Source organism: Anarrhichthys ocellatus, unplaced genomic scaffold (assembly GCF_004355925.1).
Source record: "Anarrhichthys ocellatus isolate YVR2014 unplaced genomic scaffold, GSC_Weel_1.0 scaffold23, whole genome shotgun sequence".
Taxonomy (NCBI): domain Eukaryota; kingdom Metazoa; phylum Chordata; class Actinopteri; order Perciformes; family Anarhichadidae; genus Anarrhichthys; species Anarrhichthys ocellatus.
The window spans coordinates 3,442,097-3,454,600 of record NW_022280053.1 but is presented as its reverse complement, the minus strand read 5'-3'; positions in this window follow the sequence as shown (position 1 = coordinate 3,454,600).

Here is a 12,504-nt window from a genome sequence, read left to right as displayed (position 1 = left end):
GAGAGAGAGAGAGAGAGAGAGAGAGAGAGAGAGAGAGAGAGAGAGAGGGGGGGGAGAGGAGTACAGGACAGCTCCGGCTGCTGACTTTCACTGGTGGGGTGTAATTCTAGCCACCTGTCTACACGCTAATGAATTCTCTCCAAACCACTCACTTCTGGGCCCACTGCTGCATGCACACACACTCAGTCCACACTCTCTCTATGCTCTGATCACATTAGCTTTGGCAAGCAAACCTCAGATATCTGATCACAGTAAAAAAAAAAATGTGTGAAACACACACACAAGAGAAAATATCTATATTTTGTAGATTAAGAATTTAGGCCAAACTAAAGGTCAATTTCCTGTGGATTTCAGTAATTATATTGTAATTTAAGAATAGACATTCACTGCCATCAAGTGCATCCGCTTCTGTAATAATCCCAACCACTCCTCACCCGACACACACCCAAACATGCGAGAAAGTCCTCATGCACCCACACACATGCACACCCCTAAAGCCGTCTTAATTCTGTTTTCACATAAGGAATATTTTTGTCCAGGCACGCCGACAGATTATCTTGTGAATTTAGCACTATCTGCGTCTTATTCTGCTCCTAATCCATATTTGTAATCTCAGCTCCTACAACAGTAGTTCTTGAGTTGTGTTTACAGTCCCCTCCGCGACGCATGCTGTAATCTCCAGTTGACACCAATCTGGGCCAGCAGCACCTGTCCCCTCTCAAGATGAGAGAAAACACACAGTACTGACTTGTGATGACTTTGATTTGTTATTCATCTGAAACAGAAGATTAAAGATTTATGCTGTAAACGCAATGTTGGAAAAAAAATATGTGGATTATGTGATTTGTCCAGTGTCTGGTACCTTCAAATTAGTCAAGTAACTTCATCAAACAATACAGTATTTAAATCAGTGACATTGTTGTTCTGTGCATATTATCATTTCTGGCTCCTAATATCAGCACAAGTGTTTAGATTTGGACTGAATATTGGGGGGCTTGAGATTACTATTTCATTCAATGTAATTTACTGTTACCCTGACCTTCTTCCTGTGACATTTATACTGGTTTTAACAATATACATATCTACATATTGTTAAATACAGTATAAAAAAATATGTATATGTAATATGTATGTGAATATATATATATATATATGTATATGATTTTTATGACATATTGGAAATATATTTTGTTACACTTATTCTAATTACAGTATAATCGTTATGACATTTATATCATAAAGTATTGGATTTAGAAAGATTAGCCAAACATTCCACACAACATATTTACTGAATAAGTGAAAGTTGGAAAATCAAGAGCTCTTCCTTTTCTTAATCTTTCAATCTATGTGACCTGGTTTGTGGCAAATTGTCTTGATCCAGTGTTAAGATCCCATATTAGGAAAAAGATTGGTGTGTCTTTGATGCCCTAGATTAACAGTAATCTCATCTCATCAGATTAGGAAAGATCAGGAGAGTGCAAAATATCTGGTACTTATCGGGCCAATAGGGAATCGCTCCCGACATTAAACTAAGGTCAAATAATAAAGAAATCTCGGCAAGTTATATATAGGAACATTTCATGGTCATATCCTACAATACTTTCTTTTTCTCAGTATTGTAAATCAAAAGCTGATTGTGCCCCCCAAAACTCAGTGTGATGTTTGTTTATTCAAAAAGAGCTCAAATATTTATATTGGATATTAAGCATATGAAACGGAGAACCCATTTAATCTGGTTTTGAGTTATTTGTCCAGAGTTTTTACAAATAACACTTTGATTCAAATATGGTCACTGTTTGTGTTTGGCTGTTGATTTAATCTGTCTGAAGACCAGATTAGGTGACTGTGGTGAAAAGGGGGGGTGATTCTTCAAATGGAGTGAAATTACTAAAGTACTTTGCTCGGGCACAGAGTCACAGTGTGTGTCGGCTCATTTAGAATAAACTAAATGGAAAAAGATTCACTGTCAATGGGAGAACACAAAGAGAGTCACAGCACAGGATCCTGCACGTAGACTTGAGCACAGGCACAACCTTGGATAAAACAACAACAAAAAAAAACACACACACTATTATTCGCACCCACACACACGCACAACCAAGAGACGCTAGTTCCTCTTGAACCTGGTCCAAACACACACACTCTCAATTAGTCGGGGCCGCTGGGGCCGCCAAGGCGACGTCAACGCGAACTTCCAAACAATAGGCACAGGGGATTCATAAAGCACGGGGAGGAAACATGAGCTAATACCTCTATTCCAATTAAAGAAACATTTGTTGCCTCTGACACCTAAATGTGATTCTCCACAGCTGTGGCGTGCTCCAGGACAATAGTAGGTTTGCGAGGGCAGGGTTTGTTGCATTGTTGGCCGGCGATTGTGTGAAAGGTTGAGTCAGGCCCAGGTCCGGTCTCTTGAGAGGTATGCTTCATCACAGCAGAGGAGACCTTTTGTTTTCCCTTTTCAAAGGATTTCCAGCACTTCGTGCTCCAATCATAGCCCCTATTCAGAAAAAAACTGAAAGCTCAAGTGGATGGTGATGGAACATATAAAAATACTTCTCTGGCTGTGATGTTTACTGATGATTGTTGTCTGAGATAAAGGCTATCGGGAAGACAACCCACATTTAAAATACTGTGTTCTTTGTGAAATTCTGGGCGTCGATTCAATGTTTGCACACAGTTGTATTGCATTAATAGTGCAATTATGTGTATATAAATTGTATGTAATCATGTTGACCGTTAATTCAATAGATTATTTTGAGGGTAACTTATTGTGTCAGTGTGGTATTATCATGTACCCACACACTATGGACCTGGTGTATAGTTTCTTTGACAGTAGGGGTCACTCTTCTCTCCTCACTAGTGGAGCATTGAGATCTCAGTCCAGATACAAACAAACACACACAAACTAACTAACAGGCAAAGATTGAATCATACACACGTGCATGTACATGTGTTTGCAGCTTTGCACGCACATATGCGTGCATGCATGCAAGCTGCCACTAACATAAATTCATATCGCTGTTCTCCCCTGTCCCACCACGGAAAGGTCTGCATGCAACGAATCACAGTAACATAGCCTCCGACAGCAACAAGCAGTATTGCTTGTCTTGTGGTAGCAGTGGTTAGTGTCATACAAGAACAGCTACTGAGACGTCCGCGGACTCAGACAAACTTCCTGCCAGGGGCCTGTCGCTGACTAACCCAGGCCTGGTGTGTCAGCTTTCCCTGGGCCCGAAAGGGAAGGCCTTTCACTCTGAGGAACCATGGCTCCAGCACACACCAAACACCAGCCCCAGCCCAAATCACTAGCCTGGCCACAGGAACCACAAAGCCCTGTATCCAGTTTAAATTGACAGGATAAGAAAACACTGATCATCCAACTTCAATGAAATATTCACCATCAGAGGAACCCTAAAGGTAATACATATAAACAGTATGCTTGTGTAATACCATCAAAATGCTTAAATATTTGATCAAACAGCCATCTGGATGCCTTGCTTACATGTTTAAAACCACAAGAAACAAACTGCTTCAAGCATTTTTGATTTTTGAATTTTACACAGAACACAAAAGAAAATCTATTAATGTTAATAACGAATTTATGGGAAATTGATGTGGACAAAAAACACCTGAAGTGATGGTGGGTTGGAATTTCTTTTGTATTTGATCTGTTAGCACAGACGTATTAATGAAATGTGAGGTAAAATAGCTTTGGTGGTTGCTTTCCTTTTCAAATCTCTCATCTCAAGCAGGCTAACCTGATCCCGTGCAGCCAGACGCCGAGCCGGAGATCTCTGCACTTCCTGGTGTCCCAGTAATGATTGTTAATGATGTCATCTGATCAGGAGAAGGATGTGTGCGTGTATGTGTATTTGTGTGTACAGAATGCCGTGTGTGTGTGTGTGTGGATATATTCTGGTAAAGATACCTCACCAGATTGAGTAGGGGGGTAATTTTATGTTGGCGGGGAGGGGGGTGCAGGAAGTGTGGAGGACAATGAACTCCAGTGTCTGTTCATACAAACATAAATGTCTTCATCTTCTCTCTGAGAGAGAGGCCTCTCCTCCCCTATCCTTAATCCCCAGCCCTCACCCATTACTTATAAACCCCACACCCCCACTACCCCATTAGCCAGAGCAGGGGTCAGATGGTAATTACTGTTCAGCCCCTCCCTTTAAAACCTATTCAACTCCTTCAGGACACGGACAGGACCTGATCACAGATCCCAGGGCTCATCCACCGAAACTGAAACACTGATAGGCTTGATGGCTATAAGTCACTCACTCTCTCAGCTCACATTAAAGGTGAAATCCGTAACTTTCTACATGCCGAGATTTGAGTTCATTATGCTGTTTCTGTGCACAGCCATCATGCTGAATAAAAATGTCTTAAATTAACTAACTCTGATGCCTTGAGATGAGCAAAATGAATTTGGCAGCACCAAGCCACTATGCAGACTTTTTGAATTTTTACATTACAGGACAGATTTTGTGACCTTTTATTTGTCGTGCCCACCAGCACCTGTGAGGCAATTTAAACACAGTCTTTATGCATACGCGGCTAAGAAAGTTATTACAGAATTATTCAGTAATAAAATGTATGACTTTGACACTATCCTACAGTGGCCCTGTGAGGTTAATACACTGCAATATAAGAATAAAATATGCAAAGAAAACAAACACAAGCACACAAATATGCAGCCAAACACAGACAACATAACCAAGTATAGAAACATACTGAAGGTTACCCCTGTGTTGAGGTAATAATATATTTTAGTTTTAACATTCTGATTCCTTGATTAAGATATTATTGCAGATGCAATCATCCCCTACTGGGATTTAAATCCCACTAATATAACAATTATGCCACAGTGCCCACCTTCTGTTTTACACCTTTGTTTCCATCAGACCAGTGAAGGCTGCTTTCATATAGGTCACATTTTATCATATGTGTGACACTATTTTCCCCTATTCAATACACAACCAACAAACATTCACAGTTATGGACCATCTGACTTGCATGTCTTTGTGCATGTGTAGCAAAGGAAATAAGCATCAATTATAAACTTATTTCACTGCTGTTACAAGTGAAAATAAAAAAATAGATTCCATATCTCCACCTACCAGGGCCCCAGAGAACATGGCCGAGCTGTTAGTTGCCTAAAAGCTGCATCCGTCTCACACAAACAATGTTTAATGATTTCCTCATACAAACGTAAAGATGTGGGCAGACAAGGCATTATAAAAGCCTTGCAGATAGTGCTAATGGAGCGTTGGTTGTTAATGGGCTAGCAGCACTCCCAGTGATAAATGATGCTTATCATACTCAAAGCACCAAGGATTTGTTACACTTCTCCATCTGCCTATCCTTTGATGCAGCCACTGATAACACCCTTATGATCTGTGGCATTGCTGTGGCTCACCATGCATGGTGAAACACGGTGTTGTATCGGGAAACTGTTTTTCTACATTTAATGTTATCTCTAAAAATGGGTTTTTAGAGAACATGCATTTTTTGTGAGGCTTTGAATTATCTTCAGACTTGATAAAGGTGCAAGATTATAAATAAATCAGATTTGTAGAACATAAAAGGATGCTGTTGTCTCTGTCTGATCACACAATAGTCTCAGAGGTCGGTGCTTGACAAAGGTATAGGTCATGGCCCTTGTTTGAGTAGCCTTGTCTAGGGAGACAGGCACAGGAGACTGCAGACCACTTGCCAGTCCTACCACTAGTCCCTTGCCGAATGGGTGTAATTACATCGTGTTTGGCTCCTAATTCATTGGTGGGGGTGAAGGTGAAGGGGCATGACCCTGCACTTCCAGAACATGACCTGGGAATGTAGACATGAGGCTTGAGTCTGCTTGTGACAATGGCGAGCGTGGTGACCTGGCTAACGGGCCACAGCTGATGTCCTCCAGCACCCATCTGTTTCTTTCACCTACACAAATCCCATGTGGTGCAGATGTTTGGATGGACCAACAAGGCCATAATATAGGTATTATTTACATACCAAAATGATATATTATCTCAGTCATAGCCCCATGAACAAGATACATGTATATGTTCTTTATCTGGAAGGTTTGTTGTTGGTTTTGTATTGAAGGTATAATCACAAGGAAGCAAATTAGCATTGGATCATGCTTCAAATGCTAATTTAAGTGTGAATTTTGAATATTATACAAACATTAGTTCTGTTGTGTTCATATATTTGGATAAAAAATTTGGCATGCAACAACCTTTGTCCAAAATCTATTGCTCATATGATTTTCTGCAAAATATCATGAACTAACAAAGAGCACAAATGCACTCGTTTATCACAATTATATTTTACTATATCTGCTCTGATATATTCAGAACACATATATCCTCATTAACCACAAACTGACCCAGGAAATTTATATCATCCTGGGCAATACAGTTGTCTTTTGATCTTAATTAATTAAGATCAAAATGCACCATTAGGAATATATTTTATGTACTGTTTTAGGCAGCACTCACTACCATAGACCTTATTATGAGCAAGATTATCAATATCCAGATATAGGTGGTTCTGGAAAGAGAGTGTTTTTCAGTATGAATGTAAATTGAGCCCAAACTTTTCTGTCAAAGCAGTAAAAAACATTTCCAAAATGTGTGGTGAATCAGAGGCAGATGTGTATGTTTATAAAGATAAATTGAATTAAAGGCTAGTCCGTGCTTTGTTGCCCAGACTCTGGGACCTCAGTGGCCCTCTAATCATGCTGTCGGTGATTTAACTAGCTTCAACAGGTAATGCTATTTAAGGGGAACTAAGGCAGGCACCAGGAAATGAAACACGGTCGCCCTAACATGGATTGTTGAAGTAGTGGCTTTACTTCCCCCATGCCCCATACCCCACACCCCCTTCTCCTCAGGACCATGGCTAACTAAAAAAATAATAATTAAGCCTTTGAGTAAAATGCTCTTTATGGAATGTATCTGGCTGTATTTGTTACTCTGAGACCTGAACACAAGAAGCAAACCAGCGCACTCAGATCCATATGGACAAATACCCGTACACATCTGCACGAATACAATGACAGCTTCTAAACAGCACATACATATTCTCTAATTGGGCAGGCTGCCTGCTCATAGACCAAGCCCCATTGCCTCTTTAATGGTTTCCCACATCATTGGGTGCCATTTTTACAATGGTAGTTTTTGTCACTATGCATTTATGCTAGTTGTTTGAGAAAACACAGGCCTGACATGGACATGCTTTGTATTAAATCTTAGCAATGATGTGTGTATGTCAGTCCCCAACTTCTTGATGCACTTTCACGATTACTGTGAAAGAAAATACACCCCACTTTAAATAGTCTAAAAAAGAAGTCTTCAAAAAGGCCAGGTATTTTTCAGCTGATTCTTGTTAGATGAAGAAATGCAGGCAACAATTTACAGTTTGGGTGAACCTCAGACCATAGTTTTCCTGTTTCAGTCTCTGAATTTTCTATTAAAATAGTGATTCTGTAGATTAAATTCAATGTATATATATTTTCTGACATCTCTCCGAAACAGTCCACTTACCCAACAGAATATTTGTATAATGTGAAGGCAAAGGCTGCCAGTGTCCACGCTAACAGCGGTCATTCGGTCATTCCGTGATTTAAGGAAAAGTTTGACATTTTGGTAAATACACTTATTCACTTTCTTGCCAAGAGTTAGATGAGAAGATTGATACGACTCTTTTGTCTGTACACTAATTGTGCCAATTTTGTTTGGCACAAAGACCGGAAATGGGGGAAAACAGGTAGCCTGGCTCTGTCCAAATGTAACCCAATCCTCCTACCAGCGCCATTTAAGCTCACTGTTAACTATTTGTGGTTTTACACAAAAAGTGTATTTCCCAAAAGGTCAAACTTTTCCATTAGATTCAGTCCAAATGGAACCACATGAAAATGTTAGTCTGAATAAATGATTAAATATATATGGAATAATGTTATACATTATCTATATGAGCAATATTTTGGATCCATGATGTTCAGTCTGTGGTCAAGACAGGCCCAGCTTTGACACAGCTTGTCTACTCCCCCGCCCTCCATCTCCTCAGACAGACCCAGCCCTCATCAAGGGAAAGGTCCTTCATAATTCCCCGTCAGGTCTGCCATTTTTCACCTTTGTCTAAAAATACAATGGAGGAGGCAGGGGGGTCTGAAAGATTGCTCAAGAATTGCCGGAACAAAGGGAACGGACTTGGATGGGCTAAAAATACAGCACAGCGTGTGAATACGATAAAGGACTACACTAGAGGACGCTGACAAAGCTTTGCTGACTTTCAAGTGGGAGAACAATGTGGCAGACACTTTCAGGGCGTTTGGCTACACACTGTGGCGGCTGGACAGGCTGTGAAGCAGGATGTCAACATCAGCCCTCATGGAGAGAACAGAGGGCTGCTACAATAACGCACATGAAGCAAGATGCACACTTAGGGAACTCATATATAGATATACAAATGTATTGCATCCATGTATGAGTTTTTAGAGAAAGGTAGAGAAATAGAGAGAGGGGCTGAGAGAGGGTCTAACAGGAAAGTGCAACGTGAGATGGGCCTGCGACCCCTCATCTCATCGATTCAGACAAGGAGGGCTGGACTTAATTACCTTCAATTTTCCCCCAGCCATCACTTTCCCTGTTGATCACTTTTCCCTTCAAGTGAGTGTGTACGTGTGTGTGCGCTTTGGCGAATGTGTGTGTGTTAGAGAAGGTGGAAGAGGTGTACGTTTTCAAGGCCAAAGCGTTTGTGGTGGATGCGGTGCTCTGGAAATTGTGGGCTCCCTCATCTGTAATCTGATTTCAATGGCACTGCCTTCAGAGGTTGAGTCAATCTGATTTTCTGCCTTGACTGAGTGACTGGGTTGATGTGTGTGTGTGTGTGTGTGTGTGTGTGTGTGTGTGTGTCTCCACTGCAGGAGGTTAAATACTTACAAGGCACCACTCAGTCAGTCAGTCGCGTTCCTAGTGAGGCATCATGGGAGCGTTTGATTGGGTAAGTTACAGAGAGTGGAGTCAATTAGACAGCGTGGAGTCATGTGAGACTGTGGGTGAAGAAGAGAAGGAATCATGCAATAACATGCCAAATCAACAGGTGGCTCACTGCTTTCATCAAAATATGTCAGGTGACGTCATCCACAGATGACACATGCATACGGATAGAATTTGGTGTTGAAACTATATCCATTTTATATTTTCAAGTTACTGGTACCTCAGCCCACGACGCCCAAATCCAAACACCAATCACCGCGCTGATGATTAAGTGGTCAGGAGAGGAAGTGTGAGAATAGATGGGAGGCCTCAGCCTAAAACCTAAACAGCCCCCACCCGAGATGATCAACACGAACAATTAAACACTCCTGATTGCCGCTCGGGGCTGATGTGCGGACCTCCCTTTTCCGTGAATTAAGCCATTCCAGTTTCACCACTCGCATGCGTGCGTGCAAACACACATGCAGGAACACACTCTCTGATGTGCTGCTGTTTACCGTAATTAGTATCAGTTCATTTACAGCCCACTGACCCAGGGTGACCTGCTGGATCTGGGTCAACAGGAACAGCCAGCGCCACGGTGGAGACGGGTGGGGCGCAAGGTAAGGCAGGCTGTTCGCTTGAGAGTGTGTTGTCGTGTGTGAATCTGCGAAGAGCGGATGGATGGATGTCTGGTGCTGAAGGACAACGTGTAAGGCAAGTGTGTAACGTCAGTCTGTGTGTACATGTATGTGTGCAGGTACCAGTGTGCATCTAGCAGTGTCTGTCGGTAGATGTCAGAAGCTGGTGTGTGTCTAGGTGTTTGAGCACACGTGTGCGACTCGGTGACTGTGTATGTGTGTGAGCTTATTCCTCATTGTGCTGGACTTCAGAGGCCCAAGCGTCTCCTGCTTCCTCTCGGAGGCAGTGGGTTAAAAATAATGTGGTGTGCAGTGAGCGGCAGGGAGCAAGGCGCAGACAGCTAGGAGCCAGAGCGTCACACACACACACACACACACACACACACACACACACAGACACACACACACCCAGCCACAGCAGCGGCACTATATGGATTTTTTTTTCTCTTTTATGGATATCTCCCTCACAGACTTAATATGCTCATAAATGTTAGCATACACAAACAGAAATAGATGGTCATCCACTCACCCCCACTTCATCTGATGCCTTTCTTCCAGAATAGATAAAAAACAGATTGAACATCTGTCTCACCTTTTTCTTTTCACTTATTCTCCAACCTAAACTCCCATCATAACTCTTTGGCCCTTCTGATATGAGGTTGAAAATCTGTAAATAGCCCTGATAGAGCTGTAGGTCTGTAAATACTTATTTAAATACAATGTATTATTCTTTTAAGAGAGCAGCACGCTCATTGATTCAGGACTGTTTCAATAGATAACCTTGTAAAGCAGTGGTGCTCATCCTCGGTAGAGCGCAGGCTGGGTTTTACCTAAAATTCAAGGTTACACGACACTTGTGGGTTCAAGCTAATCCTCAAGCAGCAAATAAAGAGACATTCCCACAACACAAGGTGGCACTGAGAACTCGTAGGTAACTGACTAAACCTTTGACACTGACATGACATGTGCCAGTTTGCCTCGACTATTGCAAAGCATGGGAAGAAGAGACCAATGACTCACAGGTAATTGGCCTATCGCAACCTCTCCCCCATCTTCCTCCTCCCCCCCTCCCTCCATTGCGTGAGGAAGCCAGGGCGGCTGCAGTCTTCCTCCGCCCCGAGATAAGACTGTCTCCAACCGGCCTTGCACACCTCCTGTCATCTGTCTGCTCTCCTTATCAGCTAGCCGGTGCAGTGTGGTGGTGTTGACGCTCTAATTAAACCCACGTGGTCACACCTGCCCCCCCCCCCACCACCAAGCATTGAAACTCTACCATGTTCTCCACTATACGGTACAGGGAAAATATTTCCCTCCACGCTTTATATTAACACAAAATTGCTGTGTATCATTGTAATTGTATACTATTTGGTGTACTGCACTGAACAAAATGTCAATAAGGTTGGGAAATAATAAGACAAAACAGACATGACATAATACCATTTAATTAAAATACAAGGAAAACAAGAAGACATATAGGTACAGTGGCTGTTTGAATGAGTTCAAGAAATGGAAGAAGCTGCTGCTTTGAGACTCGTGGTTGTTCAGTCTGTACTCAGTGATCAGCTCAGTGTCTTACAACAAGTGTCCTTTCTGTTTGTAGTTTTTGCCCTGATAGTCCATTGGCCCTGAGGTGTGAATATGTTGATATGTTTGTCAGCAGGTCTGGAGATTTCTGATGGATTGATGACCTGTCTAGAATCTCCCTCTGCCTTTTGTCAAATGTTAGAAATGAATATATATTTGTTATTGTTGTATTTTATCATTTTTAGATGGATCTCTACTTTTGGTTCAGTTTGTACTGATATTATTTGAGTTTTGAGATATCTTTTGTAGAATTGTACATGTAGTTTCAACATCTCGGGACAATGTTGGAAAATACAGTTACAGAAATACAGTGTGTGTTACATTATAAGTTCTGAAATATTTAAATATTGTGGACAAATATTAGTTATGCTGTTACTTGGTGCAATTCATTTTTTTTAAAGCCTGACGTATTGCTGGTCAGCAACCATATTACGGGAAGACGTGCCTTTGACAGCTCTGGTTAATAGTTCTAAGGGGAGGGGAGTCCACACCACTCAACATTTTTTTCTTCACCCTTATCTGATTACAGTGTTTACAAAGTGGGAGTGTTGTAAAAACAGATTTCTGTGATTATTTTATATTTCTCTTAGTCAGAACAAATGCACCCGCGTGTCTCTGTTATCAAAAGCGGTGTCTTCACACCTTTCTGTTTCCTTATCAGTGCCTTTCGACCCACAACTATTCAACAACTCAATCACCTAGGCAGACAAAATCAATACCTACGGAAAAGACGCTGATCTTAACCAACAGGTTACGTGGGTCCAAGCATTCAGGTGAGCAAATAGCCCATTTTGTCTCCACTCACTGTATCTATGACACCGTGTGCATGATAAGGAGGTACTGATATAGGTCCAAAGAGATAGTTGAGCAGAGAAATGCACACAAAAGGTATACTAATAAATGTTTATAGCTCACCATTAAACTTTGCATAGATGTTGAATGTGTCACTCACTGATAGTGGAGCCTTGTCAGCTGATTTATGGTCACCCCTGAAATTGCCTTAGTGACGCCTGGAGAGGATGACTAACTAACTCAGGTAGGGTCAACAAGCTCAGACAGTCAGATAAGAGAGAGCGAGGCAGAGACGGACACAAAGAGAGACAGAGAGGGAGAGCCCTTGGAATGAACGAGAAGAATGAGGGTCACTCCACGTAAACAGGGTAGACATCTCTCGATCTGCCCCGAAGACACAAGACCAGACGCAAACTATTTTATCTGATTGTTCCGTTGTTTGTCTGAGGATTTCTATCAGGGAAAACGTACATTTATTGTTACATTTTAAAAATGATGATGTT